The sequence below is a fragment of the Tamandua tetradactyla genome, chromosome 1 (assembly GCF_023851605.1).
Source record: "Tamandua tetradactyla isolate mTamTet1 chromosome 1, mTamTet1.pri, whole genome shotgun sequence".
NCBI lineage: Eukaryota > Metazoa > Chordata > Mammalia > Pilosa > Myrmecophagidae > Tamandua > Tamandua tetradactyla.
This window is the reverse complement of record NC_135327.1, coordinates 78,430,953-78,454,948: the sequence shown is the minus strand read 5'-3', so window position 1 is coordinate 78,454,948 and position 23,996 is coordinate 78,430,953. Positions and strand designations below refer to the sequence as shown.

At 38.0% G+C, this 23,996-nt stretch overlaps 1 protein-coding gene across 6 annotated transcripts in view; it reads right to left on the bottom strand.

Moving 5' to 3' along the window:
- The window catches only part of COA1 (cytochrome c oxidase assembly factor 1), a 199,889-nt gene that overhangs the window by 36,515 nt on the left and 139,378 nt on the right, over positions 1-23,996 (bottom strand). The gene's annotated exons all lie outside the window — the stretch shown is intronic.

Here is a 23,996-nt window from a genome sequence, read left to right as displayed (position 1 = left end):
TTCCTTCAAGAATATTCCATAAAGTAGAACAAGACTTCACTTTAAATCAACAGACACTGACCATTTTGCTAGCATTTCCTTGATGTCCCCGATCTTTATTTTCCTTTTACTTTCAAGTACTTTTTTTATTTTTTATTTTTTTACTTTCAAGTACTTTTAAATTCAGGAATTCTCACATGGCTATTCCTTTTTTGAAACCATACTGGAAATCGTTATAGTCAAATAAATAATTGCTCATTTCAAAATATTATTTTAAGGACTGGCTATGAAATTTACTCCACTCTGACACAAAATCATTTCATAATATACAAATAAGAAAAGGAACAGGGACTAATTTTTACTGAGCATCTCCTGCATATCAGCCCTGATAGAGAGATTTTCTATGTTAAAAGTGTAAATAAAAACTTCCATTCACTACATTAACATTACTACTACTAGGAGCCATAGATTCAATGGAATGGGGAAAAACTGAGACATTTTTCCAAACAGTTTGAGCTTCAAATTGAAATCTGATGTCTTAGATTAGGTCATCAAATTACTGTAGGATACCTCAAATTAAAGGTCTTTAACAAGCAGTAGAGTGAGTTGACATTGAAAATAATTAATCCAAGTATTCTGCAATGTTAATAAAAAGAAATTATTTATATTCCATGGTTTAAAAAAAAAATCTAAAGGCTCCTTTTGCTGTAGTTTAACAAAAAGAACTATTGCTTCAGTAAACATTTCTGTGCATTACTCTCCTCTACTTCTTTTCTTTGGGGGGGGGAATATAATATATATACAAAAAGCAATAAATTTCCAAGAACAATTTAGCACGTAGTTATAAAACACATTTTAAAGTTTGATATAGGTTACAGTGCATAACTTTTTGTTTATTCTTTTAGCTGCTCCAAGACACCGGAGACCAACAGAAACATCAATATAATGATTCAACATCATATTCATTTGTTAAATCCTTTCCTTTCTGTTATACTACTCCTTCTCTTTAAATAACACACATACATAAAAGCAGAAAATTTCAAAGTACATCACAACAATCAGTTGCAGAACGATTTCAGAGTGTGGTATAGGTTACAACTTCACAATTTTAGGTTTTTACTTTTAGTTGCTCTAAGGTACTGGAGACTAAAAGAAATATCAGTATAATGATTTAGCACTCATACTCATTTGTTAAACCCAACCTTCTCTGTATAATTCCACCATCACCTTTGATCTTTCTCCCATTCTTTAGGGGTATTTGGGCTATGCCCATTCTAACTTTTTCATATTCGAAGGGGCTGTTAATAATATGGGGCAGGGGGATGGAACTAGTTCATATTCTGGAAGGGCTGGCCCCTCTGCATTTCAAGACTTATCTGGTCCAGGGGCCTATTTGTAGGTTGAAGGTTTGGGAAAGTTATCCTAGTGCATAAACATTATATAAATAAATCTTATATAATGCCCTAGGTATTCTTTAGGATTGGCAAGAATGGTTTGCTTGGGGTTTGGCAAGTTATGATACGTAGTGTGCTGGTTCCACATTTGGTTAAATGTTAAATGTGGTTAAATTTGGTTAAATGTGGAACCAGGAAGCCCAGAATTCTCCAGAACATGAACTTCTGGTTTCTTTGTACCCAAGAGTTCAGGTCTCGGCTTATCTCTTTCCTGTCACATTTCACTATAAGCTGTGAGGAGAAACTAGGCTGCACTTTCGACATTTAATCTGGAGATCTCTTCTGCTAACTATCTAAGTTCATGGCTTTTAAAATCGGCCTTCCAGGCAAAGCCACCAGTCAATTTTGCCGGATTATCTGCCATTTTAAAACAAGGCTCATCTTTCTTCCAGTCTATAATAACATACGCCTCATTACTATCTGAAGCTTTATCAGAAGTGTCTTCAGAATCTATATTTCTACCAAGTCTCTTCAAAGCATTATAAGCCTTCTCTATCAAGTTTCTCACAACTCCTCCAGATTCTTCCCCTTATCCATTTAAAAAGCCATTCTAACATGTTTAGTATCTGCAAACTGCAGCAGCACCCCACTCTCCAGTACCAAAATCTGTTCTAGTTTGCTAGCAGCCAGAATGCAATATACCAGAAATGGAATGGCTTTTAAAAGGGGAATTTAATAAGTTGCTAGTTTACAATTCTAAGGCTGAGAAAATGTTCCAATTAAAAGAAGTCTATAGAAATGTCCAATCTAAGGAATCCAGGGACAGATACCTTGGTTCAAGAAGCCTGATGAAGTTCAGGATTTCTCTCTCAAGTGGAAGGGCACATGGTGAACAGTCACAGTTTCTCTCTCATCTGGAAAGGCACATGGTGAACACAGCCAGGGTTCCTCCCTCATCTGGAAAGACACATGGCAAGCCTGGCATCATCTGCTAGCTTCTTCTATTAGCTTCCTGTTTCATGAAGCACCCCAGGAGGTATTTTCTTTCTTCATCTCCAAAGGTTGCTGGCTGGTGGACTCTGCTTCTCGTGGTTATGTCATTCTGCTCTGCTCTCTCTGAATCTCTCATTCTCCAAAATGTTTCCCCTTTTATAGGACTCCAGTAAACCAATCAAGACCCACCCGAAAGGGCAGGGACATGTCGTCACCTAATCTAGCTTAACAACCGCTCTTGATTGAGTCACATCTCCAGGGAGATGATCTAATTGCAGTTTCAAACATACAGTACTGAATACGGATTAGAAGAAATGGCTGTCTTTACAAAATGGAATTAGGATTAAAACATGGCTTTTCTAGGGTACATACATACTTTCAAACCAGCACAGGTAGTAATGTCTAACTGAAGCATGCATAGAGTGATCTCCAGTGTCGCCTCTCAACTCTATTTGAACTCTTTCAGCCACTGATACCTTATTTGTTACACTTCTTTTCCTTTTTGTCAGGATGGCAGTGTTGATCCCACGACGCCAGGGCCAGGCTCATCTCTGGGGATCATCCCTCATGCCATCAGGGAAACTTTCATCCTTGGATATCATGGATAGGACAATAGTTTCACTTGTAGAGTTGGGCTTAGAGAGAGGGAGGTCACATCTGAGCAACTAAAGAGGTGCTCCGGAGATGATTCTTAGGCATACCTATAAGTAGGTCTTCTAGTTTGCTAGCTGCCAGAATGCAATATACCAGAAGCGGAATGGCTTTTAAAAAGGGAAATTTAATAAGTTGCTAGTTTACAGTTTTAAGTCTGAGAAAATGTCCCAATTAAAACAAGCCTATAGATATGTCCAATTTAATGCATCCAGGGAAAGATACCTTGGTTCAAGAAGGCCGATGACATTCAACATTTCTCAGCTGGAGGGGCACATGGCGAACATGGCGGCATCTGTTGGCTTTCTTGTGACTCTACCAAAAAGGGGCTCTCTCCAAAATGTTTCCTCTTTAAAAGAATTCCAGCAAGCAACTCCACCTTCAATGGGTGGGGACACACCTCCATGGAAATCATCTAATCAAAAGTTACCACCCACAGTTGGGTTGGTCACATCTTCATGGAAACAATCAAAATGCTCCCACCCAGCAATATTGAATGAGGATCAAAGGGCATGGCTTTTCTGGGGTCCACCACAGATTCAGACCAGCACAGTAGGCTAGGTTACTTTGCTACATACATAAGCTTCACAAGGGCAAGCCTCAAGATCAAGGGTTTGCCCTATTGATTTGGGTGTTGTTAATGTTTGGCACAGTATCTGGGGTTTCCTTGGTGATAAACTATAATAGTTCCATACTTTTTCTCCCATCCCTCAAGGAACTCTGCCAATACTTTTTGATTACCTGCTTAATATACTCTGAGATGTATCCAGTCATTATATTAAACTATGTAGAATTAAAGGCTCTCTTTCTTATTCTTATATTTCATATATATTCTTTATATTTCATATATTCCCTTTATCATCTTGAGGTAGTTACCTTTGATTCTTATCTTTTGGAGTGTTTTTATCAGAAAAGGGTGCTGAATGTTATTGAATGCTTTTTCAGCATCAATCGACATGATCATGTGATTTTTCCCTTCCGATTTGTTAACGTGCTGTATTACATTACTTGATTTCCTTTTTATTGAACCATTCTTGCATTCCTGGTACAAACACTACTTTGTCGTGGTGTATAATTCTTTTAATGTGTTGCTGGATTTGATTTGCTAATGTTATATTGAGAATTTTTGCATCTGTGTTCATTAGGGAGATTGGCCTGTAGTTTTCCTTCTTATAGCATCTTTACCCAGTTTTCATGTTAAAATGATATTAGCATCACAAAATGATTTCTTTCTAAGGTAGAGTTTCTTTTTCCTCAATTTTTTGGAAAAATTTGAGCAGGACTGATGTTAGTTCTTTTGGGAATGTTTGATAAAATTCCCTTGTGAAATCATCTGGCCCTGGGCTTTCTTTGTAAGAAGATTTTTGATGACAGATTGAACTGCTTTATCTGTGACTGGTTTCTTGAGATCTTCTATTTCTTCCTGAGTAGTGTAGCTTGTTTGTGTGTCTCCAGGAATTTGTCCATTTCATCTAAGTTGTCTAGTTTGTTGGCATATAGTTGTTCATAGTATCCTCTTATGATTTCTTTTAGTTCTTCAAGGTTTGCAGTAACGTACCCTTTCTCAGTTATGATTTTGTTCATCTGCATCCTCTTTTTCTTCATCAGTCTTGCTAGTGGCCCATCAATTTTATTGATTTTCTCAAAGAACCAACTTCTGGTTTTATTGATTCTTTTTATTATTCTTTGGTTCTCTCATTCATTTATCTCTGCTTTAATCTCTGTTATTTCTCTTCTTCTATTTGCTTTGGGCTTAGTTTGCTGTTCTTTCTTAAGTTCCTTCAGTGTGCTGTGAAGTCCATGAGTTTTCCCCTTTCTTGTTTTCTAATAAAGTCATTTAGGGCAATAAATTTCCCTCTCAGCACAGCCTTTGCCACATCCCATATGTTCCGATGAGTTGTATTCTCATTTTCACGCATCTCCAGATAGCTACTGATTTCTCTAGCAATTTCTTCTTTGACCCACTGGTTGTGTAAGAGTGTGATATTTAATTTTCATATATTTGTGAATGTTCTCATTCTTTGGTGGTTGTTGAGATCCAGCTTCATCCCACTGTGATCAGAGAAAGTGCTTTGAATAATTTCAGTGTTTTTAAATTTATGAAGACCTGCTCTGTGCCCCAGCATATGAGCTATCCTGAAGAATGTTTCATGAGCACCAGAGAATAATGTATATCCTTGTGCTTTGGGGTGCAGTGACCTATACATGTCTGTTAGGTCTAATTCATTTATCAAGTTATTTAACTTCTCTATTTTCTTGTTGATCTTCTGTCTTGTTGTTCTACCTAAGAGAAGAGTGGTGTATTGAAGTCTTCTACTATTATTGTTGCAATACCTACCACTCCATTCAGTTTTGCCAATGTCCATCTCATGTACTTTGGAGGTCCTTGATTAGGAGCATAAATATTTCTGATTGTTATATCTTCTCGGTGAATTGACTCTTTAATTAGTATATAGTGTCCTTCTTTGTCTCTTATGATGTCTTTACATTTAAAACCTATTTTGTCCAATATTAGTATAACTACTCCTGCTTTCTTTTGGTTACAACTTGCATGGAAAATCTTTTTTCATCCTTTTACTTTCAATCTATTTGTATCCTGGTGTCTAAGATGAGTCTCTTGTAACGGTATTTAGCTGGATTATGTTTCTTAATCCATTCAGCCAATCTGTATCTTTTAAATGGTAAATTTAGTCTGTTAATATTCAAAGTTATTACTGAAAAGATGTTTCTCGAATCCACCTTTATATATTTTTTATTTTATTAGTCACATATATATGCTCTTTTCCCTCTCTTTGTATTCTTTAATTTACTCTTAGTGGTGCCCTTCAATTCTATGTCCTCCTCCAGACCTCCCCTCTCCTGTCTTTTTTTTTTCAGCCAGCAGAACTCCTTTTAGTATTTCTTGTAGGAACAGTCTCTTATTGACAAATTCTTTCAGGACTTCTTTGTCTGTGAAAACTTTAATCTCTCCCTCAGTTTTGAAGGACAGTTTGGCTGGGTACAGAATTCTCGGCTGGAAGTCTTTCTCTTTCAGGATCTTGTAGATATCATACCACTGTGTTCTCTCCTCCAGGGTGCTAGTTCAGTAGCTGAACTCAGTCTTATTTGGTTTCTCTTCTACGTAGTAGATTGTTTTTCTCTTGTTGGTTTCAGGATTTTCTGCTTCTCTTCAACATTTGATAGACTGATTAATATGTGTCTTGGGGAGGGCTTATTTGGATTTATTGTGTTTGGAGTTCGTTGGACTTCTTTGACCCATATATACATATATGTCCTTTATGAGGGTTGGTAAGTTTTCCCCCATTATATCCTAAATCCCTCTTCCTAGCCCTTTACTCCTCTCTTTTCCTTCTGGGACACCGATGATTCCTATATTTGTGTGCTTTGTTTTGTCTATTATTTCCATGTGATCCAATTCAAGTTTTTCCATCTTTTTTGCCATTTGCTGTTTTCAGTCTTCGAAGTCAATTACCCTGTCCTCTTCATCACTGATTCTTTCTTTTGTCTTTTCAAATCTGGAGCTGTGTGCCTCTAGTATGTTTTTTATTTGGTCAACAGAGTCTTTAATCTCTGCGATATTTGCTACTTTTCTATTTATTCTTTCCAATTCCTCTTTATGCTCTTCTACTGTCCTCTTGATCTCCTTTATGTCATTTGATATCCCACTTATTTTGTTAAATAGAGTTGTATGAACATGTTTGATTAGTTATTCCAATATCTGTGTCCCCTCTGGTATTGTAATTTGGTCATTAGGCAGGGCTATGTCTGTCTGCATTGTGATATGCTTAGTGATCTGCTGTCTTCATGGCATGTAAAATCTTGATTGATTTACTTTGGGTTGATTTCTTTCAGTAATTTAAGGCTTTGTGTTGGTGGGATGGTGGTATAGCAGGGAGCTGGGTAAGGGGTGGGGCACTCAGTGCAGTGATTTGTTTTAGGGCAGGTGTAGGCACAGGTTGGGGATGTTACACTGATGCTTTTGAACAGGGGGGGTCCAGCATCCAGGGAGGATATAGCTGTGTGGGTGCACCACTCTGGGGGGTGTAACCTAGGTGTGTGCTGGTCTAAGGCACAGGGCCTTTTGTGTGCATGTGTAAAGCTGTGGCAGCAGGTTGGCATTATGCCTTGGTTTATTGGAGGTAGATGTGACCTGGCTGCGCAGGTCAGCATTTTCTCAGAAAGTGTGGCTGGGGGCATGCACATGTGAAGTTCTAGGACTGCTGTAAAGTGTGGTTCCCAGAGCTGAATGATGTGATTGGGGGCCCGTGTGCATGCTCCCAATCACACAGAGTGCCATAAACTGATGTGCAGTGCTCAGGCGGGGGCGGGGTGAGGCCGGGAAACACTATGGGCAGGGGAGAAGGTGTAGACTGGGTATGGAGGTTAGTACAGGCTGCCTTCATGCACTGTCAGCAGCCTGCAGGGAACAGGAAGAGGGAGGTAGTGCTTGGGAGGGGTGCAGGAGAGGTGGGTTGGGTTGCACTTGGGGTGGGGATGCGGGGCAGGTACGTGTACTGAAGGCTGGTGGGGTGAGGGTGCCTGGAGCATGGGGAATGAGAGTGGGTGACAGGGTTCAGGTGCATGGGGTATAGGGTGAGCCGCCAGTCATAGGGCTGCACAGGTGAGGGTAGCACAGCCAAGGAACACGGCCTGGCTTATTTCCTCATCCCCGGCTCCCATTCATGCACTCCTGCCGCTTCTGCGCCTCCATGCCAGGCTCCAGCTTTTTCCCTGCCAGTTCCTCGGCCTCTGCAACCAGTGGTGCAAAAGTCTCTCCCAGGCCAGCCACATCCTGAATTGCCACCTCAGTCGCCCTCCTGTCCCTTCTTTAACTTTTCCATGAAGCAGGGCTAATCTCGAGCTACTCTATTTGACCATCTTCCCAGAATATACTTGATTCTTTTAACTGCTATTTTGAATGGAACTTTTTCCTTATTTGACGCTTTTGTTAGGTCATTGCTTGTGTATAGAAACATGACTGATTTTTGCACATTAATTTTATAACCTACCACCTTCTGAGTTTCCTTATTAGCTCAAGTAACTTCGTTGTAGTCAACTCTACTTCTGTGGGGGTGGGGGGAAGATACAAAAACACAGCCTTATTCAGGTGTGGGCTAAGAATTTCATAAGGAGTGTTGACTGTGAGATGTATAGAGCAGGACCACTTTTGATTCAAGTTCAGTGTTTCTGAGGCAAGAAATTTCAAATACTCAGGCAACTACATCTGCCTTTGTTTGATCATTGATTCCTTTGATCATTCATTTAGCCAATAGTTATTGAACATAATGCATATGTCAGGCACTGTACCAGCTCAGGATATGAGGGGTATGGTAGTGCCAATAACCAGGGCCAGGAATAAATGAACTAAAAATAAATTATAAACTTATGAATAAGGAAAAGGAAAAAAAAAAAACAAGTTGTTTGAACAAAAATAAATAAATCCACCAGGTCAGAACCTCATATTCTCCATGTATCACATTAAGTATATATGCATATTAAGCTGTCATTTAGGTCAGTTTAATATCAAATCATCTTGCTTTACCCAAGACTTGCCCAGAACTCTGTTCTTAGTCTAGAACTTGAAATACTGGTTCACTGCTGGAGGCAACAGGAGGGAGGGAAGTGTTGAAGCACTCACAAAGGACAGAGCAAGAGCCAAGACTGCTTGAGCTGGGGAAGAGGAGGAGAGCAGAGCCCCAGCTGAGGCGAGTACCAAGTAGAGATTTGGGCTGAAACAGGAGACAGAGACAGAGTTTCTAGATAAAAAGAAGGTCTAATACAGAGCAACACAAGGTTTCCATTCTTTTCATTTCCAAACTATCCCAATAGCTCTGAATAACATATATTAAAAATGTAGATAGATGTATGTATGAATATGTATATAAATTATTCATCATAAATTCAGTGACCAAAATAATAAATTAATCTATTTATTCAGCAAATCATCACTGAGCACCTAGGTGTTCCACTCCCTGGGGAGGGGAGATATGCATAATAGGGTATTAACTAATGCATGGCCAGAAGAGCTAGACGCCCTTAAAAAGAGACATATGGCTATGTGAAGAACACAATATGTAACCGCCACACATATCACCTGTGCTTCTGGTCAATGTGTTTTATATTCTTCATGGCACTTTTCATTCGCCACTAAAATGTAAGCTGCAAGAGGTCAGGGACTTTGTCTTGTTCACTGCTATAACTCCACAACCTAAAAATAGGGCCTGGTCTACAAGTTGTGCTTAATAATTATTTCTTAAATGAGTTTGTGACACCACAGTAAAGTTGTCATTTACTAATAACTGATGAGAGTCCAGAAATAGAACCTTCTGTTTATGGTCAATTGTGTGTTTTGTTTTTTTTTTTTAACATGGACACCCAGAACTGAACCTGGGTCTCTGGCATGGCAAGCAAGAATTCTGCCACTGAGCCACTGTCGTTCCACCCGGACTATTGATTTTTTTTTTTTTAATTTTTTTTAATTTTATTTTATGATTTTTTATTTTATTTTTTTATTAATTAAAGAAAAAAAAAGAAATTAACACAACATTTAGAAATCATTCCATTCTACATATGCAATCAGTAATTCTTAACATCATCACATAGATGTATGATCATTTCTTAGAACAGATTTATTTTATTTTATTTTATTTTTATTAACTTTTTTATTAATTAAAAAATTAAGAAACAAAACATCTAAGAGATCATTCCATTCTACATATACAATCAGTAATTCTTAATATCATCACAGTTGCATATTCATCATTTCTTAGAACATTTGCATCAATTTAGAAAAAGAAATAAAAAGACAACAGAAAAAGAAATAAAACGATAACAGAGAAAAAAAAGATTATACATACCATACCCCTTACCCCTCGCTTTCATTTACCACTAGCATTTCAAACCAAATTTATTTTAACATTTGTTCCCCTTATTATTTATTCTTATTCCGTATGTTCTACTCTTCTGCTGATATAGTAGCTAAAAGGAGCATCAGACACAAGGTTTTCACATTTGCAGAGTCTCATTGTGAAAGCTATATCATTGTTCAATCATCATCAAGAAACATGGCTACTGGAACACAGCTCTACATTTTCAGGTAGTTCCCTCCAGCCTCTCTACTACATCTTGAACAACAAGGTGATATCTACTTAATGCATAAGAATAACCTCCAGGATAACCTCTCAACTCTGTTTGGAATCTCTCAGCCATTGACACTTAGTCTCATTTCACTCTTCCCCCTTTGGTCGAGAAGGTTCTCTCAATCCTTGATGTTAATTCTCAGCTCATTCTAGGGTTTTTCTCAGTCCCTTGATGCTGAGTCTCAGCTCATTCCAGGATCTCTGTCCCACGTTGCCAGGAAGGTCCACACCCCTGGGAGTCATGTCCCACGCAGAGAGGGGAAGGGTGGTGAGACTGCTCGTTGTGTTGGCTGGAGAGAGAGGCCACATCTGAGCAACAAAAGAGGCTCTCTTGGGGGTGACTCTTAGGCCTAAATTTTAAGTAGACTTGACCTATCCTTTGGGGGTTAAGTTTCATGTGAACAAACCCCAAGCCTGGGGGCTCAGCCTATAGCTTTGGTTGTCCACACTGCTTGTGAGAATATCAAGAATTCAACTTGGGGAAGTTGAATTTCTCCCCACTCTCACCATTCCCCGAAGGGGGCTTGCAAATACTTTTCCACTCACTGATCAAATCACTCTGGGATTCATCGGGGCATCACTCTGGACAAACCAACAAAATCTCATATGCTACCTGAGATTCCAAGTACTTATGACATTCACTCAAACTATCTACATGAGTTATGTTAGGAAATGCTCTAGTCAAAATATAAATTTTGTTAACAAATAAACATTTTTTGCTTTAGTCTCACACATAAGGTAACATTTTAAAGTATTAATTATCATCTATTTTCAACACCCTGCAATAATGACATTCCTTTGTTCTTCCTCAGGCAAAAACATTTCTTAAATTTGTACATTGTACATTTCACTATTATTATACACTCTAGGCATTCCTAGATTATACCATCTCGATCTTTTCCATCTATCTTTCTTTCTTATTTCATTTATGTCCCCAGTCCTCCTCCCTCTATCATTCTCACATGCAGGTTCATTCAGTGTTTTAACATAATTACATTACTGTTAGGTAGTATTGTGCTGTCCATATCTGAGATTTTATATTCAGTCCTGTTGCACAATCTGTATCCCTTCAGCTCCAATCACCCAATATCTCACCCTATTTCTATCTCTTGATGGTCTCTGTTACCAAGGAAATATTCTAAGTTTATTCATTAACGTCAGTTCATGTCAGTGAGACCATACAGTATTTGTCCTTTTGTTTCTGGCTAATCACACTCAGCATAATGTGCTTTAAGGTCCATTCATGTTGTTACATACTTCATAACTTTATTCTGTCTTACAGCTGCATAATATTCCATCTTATGTAAATGTCACAGTTTGTTTAGTCAACTGTCTGTTGATGGACATTTTGGCTGTTTCCATCACTTGGTAATTGTTAATAATGCTGCTATAAACATGTAAATGTCCATTTGTGTCCTTGGCCTCGTGACCTTTGAGTAGAGACAGCATATACATGGGTCCTGTTTTTTAAACCATTCTGCCAGACTATGTCTTTTGATTGGAGAGTTTAATTCATTAACATTCAGTGTTATTACTGCATGGGTAGTACTTTCTTCTACTATTTTGCCTTCTGGATTTTATATGTCATATCTAATTTTCCTTCCTTTTACCTTTACTCATGGTCTTCCTTTCTACACTCTTCTCCACACCTCTCTCTTCTGTCTTCATATCTGTCTCTAGTGTTCCCTTTAGTATTTCTTGCAGAGCTGGTCTCTGGGTCACAAATTCTCACAGTGATTTTTTGTCTGAAAATGTTTTCATTTCTCCCTCATTTTTTTTTTTTTTTTTAAAGGAAAGACAGAGAGAAGGAAGGAAGGATAGAAGGAAGGAAGAGAGGAAGAAAGGGAAACATCTTTTAAACATTTTCTTGTTTTTTATTGTATTTTGTTTCTCCGTTTTCGTTACATGGGCTGGGGCCGGGAATCGAACCGAGGTCCTCCGGCATAGCAGGCAAGCACTTTGCCCGCTGAGCCACCGCGGCCCGCCCTCTCCCTCATTTTTGAAGGACAATTTTGCTGGATATAGAATTCTTCGTTGGCAGTTTTTCTCTTTTAATAATTTAAATATATTATCCCACTGTCTTCTCGCCTCCATGGTTTCTGCTGAGAGATCTGCGCATAGTCTTATTGGGCTTCCCTTGTATGTGATGGATTGCTTTTCTCTTGCTGCTTTCAAGATCCTCTCTTTCTCTTTGACCTTGGACATTCTGATTATTAAATGTCTTGGAGTATGTCTATTTGGATCTGTTCTCTTTGGGGTACGCTGCACTTCTTGGATCTGTAATTTTAAGTCTTTCATAAGAGTTGGGAAATTTTCAGTGATAATTTCCTCCATTAGTTTTTCTCCTCCTTTTCCATTCTCTTCTCCTTCTGGGACACCCACAACACATATATTCATGCGCTTCATATTGTCTTTCAATTCCCTGAGTCCCTGCTCATATTTTTCCATTTTTTTTTCCCTATAGTTTCTGTTTCTTGTTGGATTTCAGATGTTCTGTCCTCCGGTTCATTAATCCTATGTTCTGCCTCTCGAAATCTACCATTGTAGGTTTCCATTGTTTTTTTCATCTCTTCTACTGTGTCTTTCATTCCCATAAGTTCTGTGATTTGTTTTTTCAGACTTTCAGTTTCTTCTTTATGTTCCTTCCTTGCCTTTTTTATATCCTCCCTCAATTCACTGATTTGGTTTTTGATGAGGTTTTCCATGTCTGTTCGTATATTCTGAATTGGTTGTTTCAGCTCCTGTATGTCATTTGAATTGTTGGTTTGTTCCTTTGACTGGGCCATATCTTCAATTTCCTTAGTGTGATTTGTTATTTTTTGCTGGGGTCTAGGCATTTAATTACCTTAATTAGTTTATTCTGGAGATTGCTTTCACTTCTTTTATCTAGGGTTTTCTTGCTGGATGAATTTGTTGTCTATCTGTTCTTTGACATTCTGTTCAGCTTTATCTGAACCTTTAGCTTAGGTTTTGTTTAACAGAGGAGAATTTTTCAGTTCTTGTTTTCTTGTTTCTTGCCCTGCTTGTGTGGTACCTTTCCCCCTCACACACTTAGGAGGGTCTGCTTAGATATTATAGACCCCAGCCAGATTTTCCCAGACCAAACTGGCCTCCTATCAGGAGGAAAGAGTTACCTGCGTCGGTTTTCCCTGAGCATGAGACCCAGCAGGTTGAAAGACTTTCCTGTGAAGTCTCTGGACTCTGTTTTTCTTATCCTGCCCAGTATGTGGCGCTTGTCTGACTGCAGGTCCCACCAGCATAAGATGATGTAGTACCTTTAACTCTGGCTGGGAGTTTGTTGGAGACAGAAGAGAGGTTGTAGGCTGGTTTTAATGGCTTCAAATTACCAAGCACTGGTGTCTGAATTCCTTGATGAAGGGATTCCACCTGGGTGGGCCTTCACCCCTCCCCTGGGAAAGGCACAGGCTCCAGATAAGCCCCCAAAAGAGCTCACTTCTGCCTATGCCTGGGGCAGTTGCAGCCTGAAAAGTCCTGCCACTGTATCCAGAGGCAGTCAAGCCTTTGTAGATACACAGCCACAAAAACCTGTTTACTTCTTTTTTTTCCCCCTTTTTCTGTCAGTCCTGCCCCTGGTGCCGGGGCAAAAATGAGCAACCTCCGGGTTGCTTTGATCGGGTTCACCTAAGCTGGGGGCCTATTTTTAGTAGTCAGAATTTGTTAATTAGTTCCACAATTGGCGTTTGATTGTGCCCAGTCACTGCTGCTGGTAAAGTCCTTTCCTTTCCCCTCTGGGAAGCGGCCTGTGGGGGAGGGGCGCTGGCCGCCGCAGCTTTGGGAACTCATGGTTTTGGGGGGTGCTCGCAGCCAGTCCAGCTGGTCCAGACTAGGGTACGCTGTGTGTCTGGTCACTGACGTGGCCCCAGGAGCTGTTCTGTACTGTTTCTGGTTATTTAGCAGTTGTTCTGGAGGACAAACTAAAACGCGCACGTTGTTAAGCCGCCATCTTGACCCAGAAGTCCGGGCTATTGACTTTTGACAAGAGTACTGTTATAGATTAAATTGTGTCCCCCCAAAAGATCTGTTCAATGTGGTTAAAAGGGGAAATTTTATACCTAACTATATACCTAACTAAACTAAAAATGTAAAAGAACCCACAGAACTGTACAACACAAACAGTGAACCCTAATGTAAACTATGGACTGTAGTTAGTAGTACAATTATAATAACATTCTTTCATCAATTGTCACAAATGTACCACACTGATAAAGAATTTTATTAATAGAGGAGTAAATGAAAACTGTATTTTGTGTGCTTTTCCCATAAATGTACAACTTATTTAATTAAAAAAAAATTAAGTTCAAGTCTTAACCCCTGGTCCTGTGATATGATCATGTTTAGAAACAGGAAAGTTGAAGATGTTATTGAGAAGAGGCAAAACTGGATTAAGATGGGCCTTAATCCAATATGCCTGGTGTCCTTATAAGGAGAGGAAATTTGGATCCACTCAGTTGGAGACAGAGAGAAGACAATCATTTGACAGAGGGAGAGATTGAGTTATGCCATAGATTATTGGCAAGTCACCATCAGAACCCTACACAGACTTCAGAGGCAGCAAGGCTTTGCAACACCATGACTTCAGACTTCTAGCTTCCAAAACTGAGAGACAATAAATTGCTGTTGTATTAAGCCAACCAGTTTGTGGTGCTTTGTTATGGCAGCCCCAGCAAACTAAGACAGGTACCAAGACAATAAAATGGAGGAAGAATAGTTTTTTTCAACAAATGGTGATAGAACAACTGGATAGTCACATGTAACCTCTACATATGATCCATTTCTGACACCATACACAAAAACAAAATCAAAATGGATAAACTACCTAAATGTCAGGGCTATAATTCTAAAACTACTAGAAAAAAACAAAATCTTCATGACCTTGACTTAGACAATAGTTCCTGAGAAACAACACCAAAAGTACAAGTGACAGAAAAAATAATAAAAGTTTGTTGTCTTCAAAAGGAAACATACTGTGCTGCAAAAGATAGCATGGAGAAAGTGAAAATAACCTGCAGAATGGAAGAAAATATTTGCAAATCATGTATTTGATAAGAGACTTGTACCCAGAATATATAAAGAACTCTTACAACTCAAAAATAAAAGACAAACAAAAAAATAGGCAAATGATCTGAATAAACATTTCTCCAAAGAAGATATACGAATGGCCAATAATCACATGGAAACATGATCAACATTATTAGCCATCAATGAAATACAAATCAAAACCATAATTAAATACCACTTCTTCACACCCACTAGAATGACTATAATCAAATACATGGGAAATAAGTGTTGGTGAGGTTGTAGAAAAATTGGAACCCTTGTACAGTACTGGTACAGTACCATAAAATGGTACAACTGTTGTGAAAAACAGTCTGGCGCCTCTGTCCCTCCCAGTCCCAGGGGACGCAGCTCAAAATGTTAAACACATCATTACCATATAACCAGCCATTGTAATCCTAGGTATATACCCCAAAGAATTGAAAACAGGCGTTCAAACAAAAACTTGTTCACGGATGTTCACAGAGCTCTATTCACAATAGCCAAAACATGGATGTGGTAGTTAGATTCAGTTGCCAACTTGGCCAGTTGAAGGCTCCTAGTTTTGTTGCTGCAGACATGAACCAATGTACGTGAACCTCATCTGTTGCTAATTACATCTGCAGTCAGCTAGGAGGTGTGCCAGCTGCAATGAATGACTTTTGACTTAATTGGCCGTGCTTAAATGAGAGAGCATACCGTAGCACAGCCCAAGCAGCTCGGCATACCTCATCTCAGCACTCGCAGCTCAGCCCAGGCCTTTGGAGATGCAGAAAGAAATCATCCCAGGGAAAGTTGTTGGAACCTAGAGGCCTGGAGAGAAGGCCAGCAGAGACCATCCTGTGCCTTCCCACGTAAGAAAGAAACTCAGTGGAAAGTTAGCTGCCTTTCCTCTGAAGAACCAACAAAATAAATCCCCTTTTATTAAAAGCCAATCCATCTCTGGTGTGTCGCACTCTGGCAACTAGCAAACTAGAACATATATATATAGCCCAAATATCCATCAACTGGCGAATGAATAAACAAATGTTGTATATCCATACACTGGAAGACTATTCAGGCATAAAACGGAAAAACATACTGATCAAATCTACAACATGGATGAATCTTGAAAACACTGTGCTAAGTGAAAGTAACCAAACACAAAAGTCCATATCAAGGACAGAGAAACTCAGAGACAGAAAGCAGATTGGTGGTTGCTAGGAGCAGAGGGGAAGGAGAGAATAGGGAGGAGCATACAGGGTTTCCTTTTGGGGTGGCAAAAATGTTCTGGAGTTAGATGGTGGTAATGGTTTCACAACACTGTGAATATAGTTATTACCACTTAACACTTTAAAATTACTAACTCAGTAAATTTTTTTATGTATATTTTACTGCAAACATAAAAATCTGAATAAGGATCACTAAACTTGTCAAGCAAATTTAAAATCTTAGTGGAAGACCCAGAATACTCAATACTATTGAAAAAGCTTAGCTTGCCAGGTATCAAATAATTATAAACCCACAATAATAAAAACAGTATCACATTGGTGCAGAGAAAGAGAAATTGACGGGGAGAACATAATAGATGCAATAGAATCAGATTCACAAACATATTAATCTTGATAAACAACAGAGATAGCACTTCAAGTTACCAGGTAAGGAGTGATGCACATGTTCAAAAAAAATGATCATGGTGATGAACACACAACTATGCAATGATATTGTGAGCCACTGATTGTACACCATGTATATAATGTTTGTATGTCAAGAATGCTTGTATGTATGTTTGTTAAGGTTTTACCAAAAAAAACCTTCAATGGCTTCCCACTGCATACAACCTTAGTTAAAAATCCCTTATCTGGCTTCAAGTCCCTATACACCATGTGACTTTGTAGGCCAGTAACTCATAAACTTTAAAGGCCCTGAAAAAAAAATTACCAGGTAAAAAGGAGACTATTTTTTTAAATGGTGTTGAACACCGGCTACTTACATAGGATAATGGTGAAATTGGGCTCTAACTCACATCACATACAAAAATCAACTCTGGCTAGATTAAACACTTAAAATATGAAAGGTAAACTTTCAAACTTAGAAGAAAATTCTTAAAGAAGACATAAAAATAATAATCAGGGTTGTCCGCGATGGTGGCTCCATGGCAGAATTCTCGCCTGCCATGCCGGAGACCTGGGTTCAGTTCCTGGTGCCTGCCCGTGCAAAAAATAATAATAAATAATCATCATCATCACCATCATCACAAAAGAAGCTGATGAATTTAACTAAAGAACTTACGATCATCAGTGATAATATAAAGAAAGAGAAAAGGTAAGCCACACACAGTAGAAATAACTCTTACAGCCATAATTACCCAAAAAAAAGGTATCCAGAACACATAAGTAAATCTCATAAACCAATAAGAAAGAACAACAACTCTACAGGACAAATGAATAAGAAATATAAACAGGTATTTCACAGGTGAAAAATGATAATACACATATGAAAAGATATTCAATCTCATTAGTAATCAGTGAAATATAAACTATGATCATAGACTAACACTGTATATCCCTCAGATTGGCAAAAATTAAGAAATATGATAATGCTAAGTGTTGGCAAGGAATCTTGCTGACAAAAATGTAAACTGGGACAACCACTTTGAATAACAATTTGGAATATCTTGTAAATTCAACACTCACATGTTCTACAACCCAATAATTCTGCATCAAGATATACACCCCTAGAGGAACTTTTATGTATATACAGCAGGACATGATTAAAAGATTGTTCACAGCAAAAAAAAAAGGAAAAATTAAAATATCCATTGACTGAAAAATGAATAAATATATGGTGGTATATTTGCAAAAAAAGGAATATTAGATTAGATGTCAATGAAAATGAATGTGCAACCATTAAATACCATCTAGAATTCTATGTCAATAGCATGTAGAAACATAACAGGACTTTTTTTAAAAAGCAATCATACATACCATTTTTATAAACCTCCAAAACAAGCAAAACAAAACTATATATTGCTTCAGGATACACAAAGGTAAAGAAATAATAAAATTGAGGATTGTAGTATTTCTGAAGGGGTGGTTAAGGGGTGGGATGGGAAGGAACAGGTGTGTGCATGAACAATATTGGTTATCTTCTAGTTCTTCTATTGGCTGATGGAGACAGAAAAATCCATTTTATATCTATATGATATATAGATCCTTTTGTACATATTAAATAAGCTTATAATTTTAAAATGTAAATAATTATGTTAATCTACTGCCAAACATATAGTAAGTGCTTAGGAAATGTTAACTACTTTCATATGGGGAAAGCACTTACATGAAAGTACATAGGATTTGACCATGTATATGCCGTATGGTCTCAATGCAGTGGAACTTGCATTTTTAAGGATAGAAGAGAATGTAAGGAATAAGACCAAAATCCTCACAATGACTACTTCTGGATCTTTCTATTTATCAGTATGTCCAAACTGTCTGTATTAACCATGTGCTAAATGACTAAATGTGACAGCAGAACCAATAGAACTGCCAATGAGTACAATGTGTGACACATATTTGCACTTCTGTCAAAAGAAATAAGAAATTCAAATATCTAGAAAAACTAAAAGGTTTTGGTTAGCAATTTGTTATATATCATAGAATACCTGGCTTTGTGTGAATTCAGTGTAGGATTCCTTGATAATATGTTTCACGTAAATTTCCCTGAATTATGTACCTGTAGCAAGAACCAAAGACCAAAAAAGGATTTATTCTGAAGGTTCATGTGCCGGTTTGAAAGGATGTATGTCCCCTAGAAAAGCCATGTTTTAATTTAAATTCTATTTCATTAAGGCAGAATAATCCCTATGCAATACTGTATGTTTGAAACTGTAATCAGATCATCTCCCTGGAAATGTGATTTAATTAAGAGTGGCTGTTAAACTGGATTAGGTGACAACATGTCTCCACCCATTTGGGTGGATCTTGATTGGTTTAATGGAATCCTATAAAAGAGGAAACATTTTGGAGAATGATAGATTCAGAAAGAGCAGAGAATGCTGCAGCACCACGAAGCAGAGTCCATCAACCAACATTTTGGAGATGAAGAAGGAAAACACCTCCCAGGGAGCTTCATGAAACAGGAAGCCAGGAAAGAAACTATCAGATGATGCCATGCTTGCCATGTGCCCTTCCAGCCAAGAGAGAAACCGTGACTCTGTTCACCATGTGCCTTCGCACTTGAGAACCATGAACTTCATCGGCCTTCTTGAACCAATGTATCTTTCCCTGGATGCCTTTGATTGGATATTTCTAAAGAATTGTTGTAATCGGGGCATTTTTTTGGCCTTAGAACTGTAGACTAGCAACTTATTAAATACCCCACTTTAAAAGCCACTCTGTTTCTGGTATATTGCATTATGGCAGTTAACAAACTAGAACAGTCCCCTGTGCTCCCCATAGCTCATCTAACTCCTCATTCACGATGCACCGCACAAAGACACTGCAGACACAAAGAAGTGGGAATAAGCACCCACTTCCTTCAGAAAAGCCCAGATTTAACACTACTGTTTTGAAGAATGATGAAGATAAAACCATAAAAGCAATCTGTAATCTGTAAAGAGGAAGAGTAGCTCCTATTCTTTGGGTGTCTTGAGGGCATAATCTCAGGTTTTATTAATTTTTGTTAATTAATAAAGCCAAATGTAATAGGTGGCTAACTTCTACTGTTCGAATGAAATAATTAAAGCGCTGCTCTGCAGCTTTCTTTAATTTTAAGAGACCTTTAAATTACTACCCAGCAGGACTGACTCCTCACTTCGAGGAAGTTTAATTCTATCAGAGTTGCCTGAAATAAAAAAGGTTAAAATGATGGCATCCCTAACAGACTTTTTTAAATGTCTGCCTCTTCCTCTATCCAATAATAGCTCTAACACTCCTATTTTATAGATTATAAATTTTCAACAGATACCAATGACTAAGATGGCCTTTGATAAAAATCAAAACTATTCTTAAAATTTGTTTCATGCGTTTTATCTTCCCAACAAGACATGACATTTGTCTGCAAGTAGAAACCACATGTTACTTTCCTTGGCAAGTTTGGAAAACATTTAATACATACGTTACAAAGGTTTTGTTTTGTTTCTCATTCCAAAAGTAAGCTTTAGAGCTTTCTAAATGGGCTCTCTACTAGGCTTTTCCAAAAGGGCTTTCTAAAGCTCAATAGCTTTGAGGAAGAGTTGGCGAAATCACCGTAAATATGTAAAAACCCTGGTGATACTACTATGGGCAGTTTGATAAAACCACTCCTTGTGTTACAAAAGAATAAATACAGCAACATGCCTTGCCTATAATTTCAACCTGATGTAATCCTATAGTTGGAGGGTGCGATTTGTGACGAATGGACCTGAGTCAAGGACAACATTTCCTTGATGAATAGGCTTTATTGAGTGAGTCACATAGGGAGTAAATATGTACAACTCAATATCAGGGCTTATCTTCAAGACCTTTAAGGGTGGACTTCCCATGACCACCCCTATTTCAACCAAGCCTGAGCACAGTGAACCATGAATGACATGGCCATGAGGTACTTTCTCAACTAACAGAATTGCTTCGTGGAAGGTAATTTTAAAGGTTAAAGGCTACCACCTGATATTATTTTTCAACAGATATTACACTTTTAGCTTTTCTTAGACAACCAAACACAAGAGCAGTCCATGTTTTTTCTGACCCAACACACATGATAGATGACACTTAGATGCACAGATATCCTACCAGCCTATGGAATAAATAAGAGCTGGATAAAAATAATTACCAGTGATTTGCTGTAACACCCTCTCTTTCTCCCCTGTTCAAAGAAACAAGTGAAACAGTTAACAAGATTAACTACAAATCCATCCTAAATTTATATTGTAAAAGTAAAGCAACTACAGGGTGGTGTGACGATAGCTCAGTGGCAGAATTCTCACCTGCCATATCGGAGACCCGGGTTCAATTACTGGTGCCTGCCCATGCCAAAAAAAAAGTAAAGCAACTACAAACTTTAACTCTTGCATTTTTATATATAACAAATTTCTTATAAAACACCTCATGACCACTCACTACTCCAAAATATAGGGGGATAATGTCACAAAGAAAAACAGTCAGATTACACTCAAGGGGGAAAATGTTCCTGCTACTGCTATATAATTCAGGACAATATACATCAAGGAATCCTACATTGAATTTGAGCAAAGCCAAACGTAATAGGTGGCTAACTTCTACTGTTTGAACGAAATAATTAAAGCACTGCTCTGCAGCTCCCTTTAATTTTAAGAGACCTTTAAATGACTACCCAGCAGGACTGACTCCTCACTTCAAGGAAGTTTAATTCTCAAGAACAAAATGATAACTAGTAGTCAAAAGAAGACATTTCTAGAAGAAATAAAATGAAACATTAGCAGCCCATCATTTGAAGACAGAACTATTAAAAACTAGTTTGTTTCTGAGATTTTAAAAATGGGGAGATTTTAAACATAATTTAAATAGGGGCTATATTCAACTTGGAACTAAGCCTAACTGATTTACTATTGGGGGTGAGGGGGACACATAAAATCATTAAGAAAGAGATGGAAATGCTTTAATTAGTCCCATAATCTTGGAATAAAATTATTTGTTTCACTCACTAAATAATTTAATACTTAGTAAGATTCATAATCTAAGAAATTAAGACTACTGAATTACTTGGTAACACACGCACAACACACACAAACACTTACTGATAAGCTGTATCTTTTACCAATTAAAATTCCAACCTTAAGGTATTTAAAAACTAAGAATAAGAAATCGTCCAGGGTTATTCCTCTCCATGTTTTATAGGAGCTAGCCCATCACTTGTGCTCTCACCAAATTGATTTAAAACACTAATGAAATTTCTCACTACCAGAAATGATGACCTAGGTTTTACAGATTAACCCTCCTGTTGAAAACAATTTAAGCCACATAAAGTATTTTAAAACATTTTCTCAAAAGCACTGAAAAAATGACAAGACAGTAGGAAATTATCAAGTCAAAAGTGAAAGGAGAAGGAAAACTTCCCTTCAAAGCAAGCTCAGAAGTCATGTTTCTCTAAAGGGGGTTTGCACATCTGGGAAATTAGAACTTTTGTTTTGACTGAACTTGGTCCCAAGAGTGACCAAGATAGAAATAAAACCTACGGCTGTACAATGAGAGACATTTAATCTGTGATCTTCATCACAATAAATGGGCATTGCAAAGGGCTATATTCTCAGAATGAGAATGACCTAAAGTGGATTATAGCCTTGGATCAAATGGCTTATCTCAAGCCTTAAATTTGGTTTATAATCATCCCAGACTGGAATATTCCCAAGCACCTGTGAGAAGCAAATATAAATCTTCTCAGTACCTACACTGTACAACATCCTGGCCACAGTCAAGGATAATGCAATATACAAGGTAACTAGACTCCATGAATAAGTAGCACCAGCAGATAGGAGAAAGAAGTCAGGAAAGAACCTTAGAATAGGAATTATCAGATGTAGACCACAAACAACTGTGTTAACTATCACAGAACAAATAAAAGACAAGCTTGAAATTTTTAGTGGAGAACTGAAGATAACAGTAACAAAAACATAGTAACTCTAGAATGAAAAATAAAACATAATAAGCCAAATTAAGAACAGAATGGAGTGGTTTCACAGCAGATTAGACACAGCTGAAGAGATATTTAATCAATGGGAAGCCAGGAAAAATCTAGGGGCATGCTGAAGCTGGTTTGAATGAGCTTCCAAGAACTGATTACACAGTGCTCTTTCTAAGTCTATGTCAATGAAGTCATGCTGGTAGTGTGAAATGCCTTTGGTGGGATTACTTGTTTATGGAAATAAACAAATGCTACAAATTGGGACTTTTTTTTCCCGGAGAGCCAATTTATCACCATACAACTAGAAGTAACAATAAAGAACTCAAGATAGACAAAAATATGGAAAACACAGATGAGAGAGTAAGACATGTACAGACATGTAAGGTGGTCCAACATATATTTAGTTGGTGTTGCAAAAGTCTTATGGGACAAAGGCCATGGATTCTTTTGCCAGACACATCCAATAATCAATTCTGGAGACACCAGGGTTTCAAAGACAGAAAGAGTTTATTACTACATGCATAGTAGGAGAGCAGATGGCCTAGCAGCCCAAAATCTATCCACCTGAGTTCAGGAGGTTCATGGTTGTTAAGGATTTTAGCAAGGGGAGATGAGGCAATTTTGAATAGCAAGTTCAAAGCAGAAAAGGAGACAGTGTTTTCATTATCATTTCAATAGGATAACAAACTGAAGGAAGAGAAGGCAGGCTATCAGTTCACTATGTATTAGTTAGGGTTCTCTAGAGAAACAGAATCAAAAGGGAACACTTGCAAATACAAAATTTATAAAAGTGTCTCACGTGACCGTGGGAACACAGGATCCAAAATCCACAGGGGAGGCTGGTAAGTCAATGATTCCAATGGAGGGTCTGGATGAACTCCACAAGAGAAGCTTGCTAGCAAAAGCAGGAAGAGAGCCTGTCTCTTTTGAATCCCCCTGGATTCAAAAATCACTGGAAATTAAAAGATTTCCAGTGATTAGACTGAGCATCACTTATTGCAGAAGACACTCCCCTTGGCTGATTACAAATGGAATCAGCTGTGGATGCAGCTGACGTGATCATGATTTAATTCTGTGAAATGTCCTCATTGAAACAGACAGGCCAGCACTTGCTCAACCAGACAAACAGGTACCACCGCTTGGTCAAGTTAACACATGAACCTGACCATGA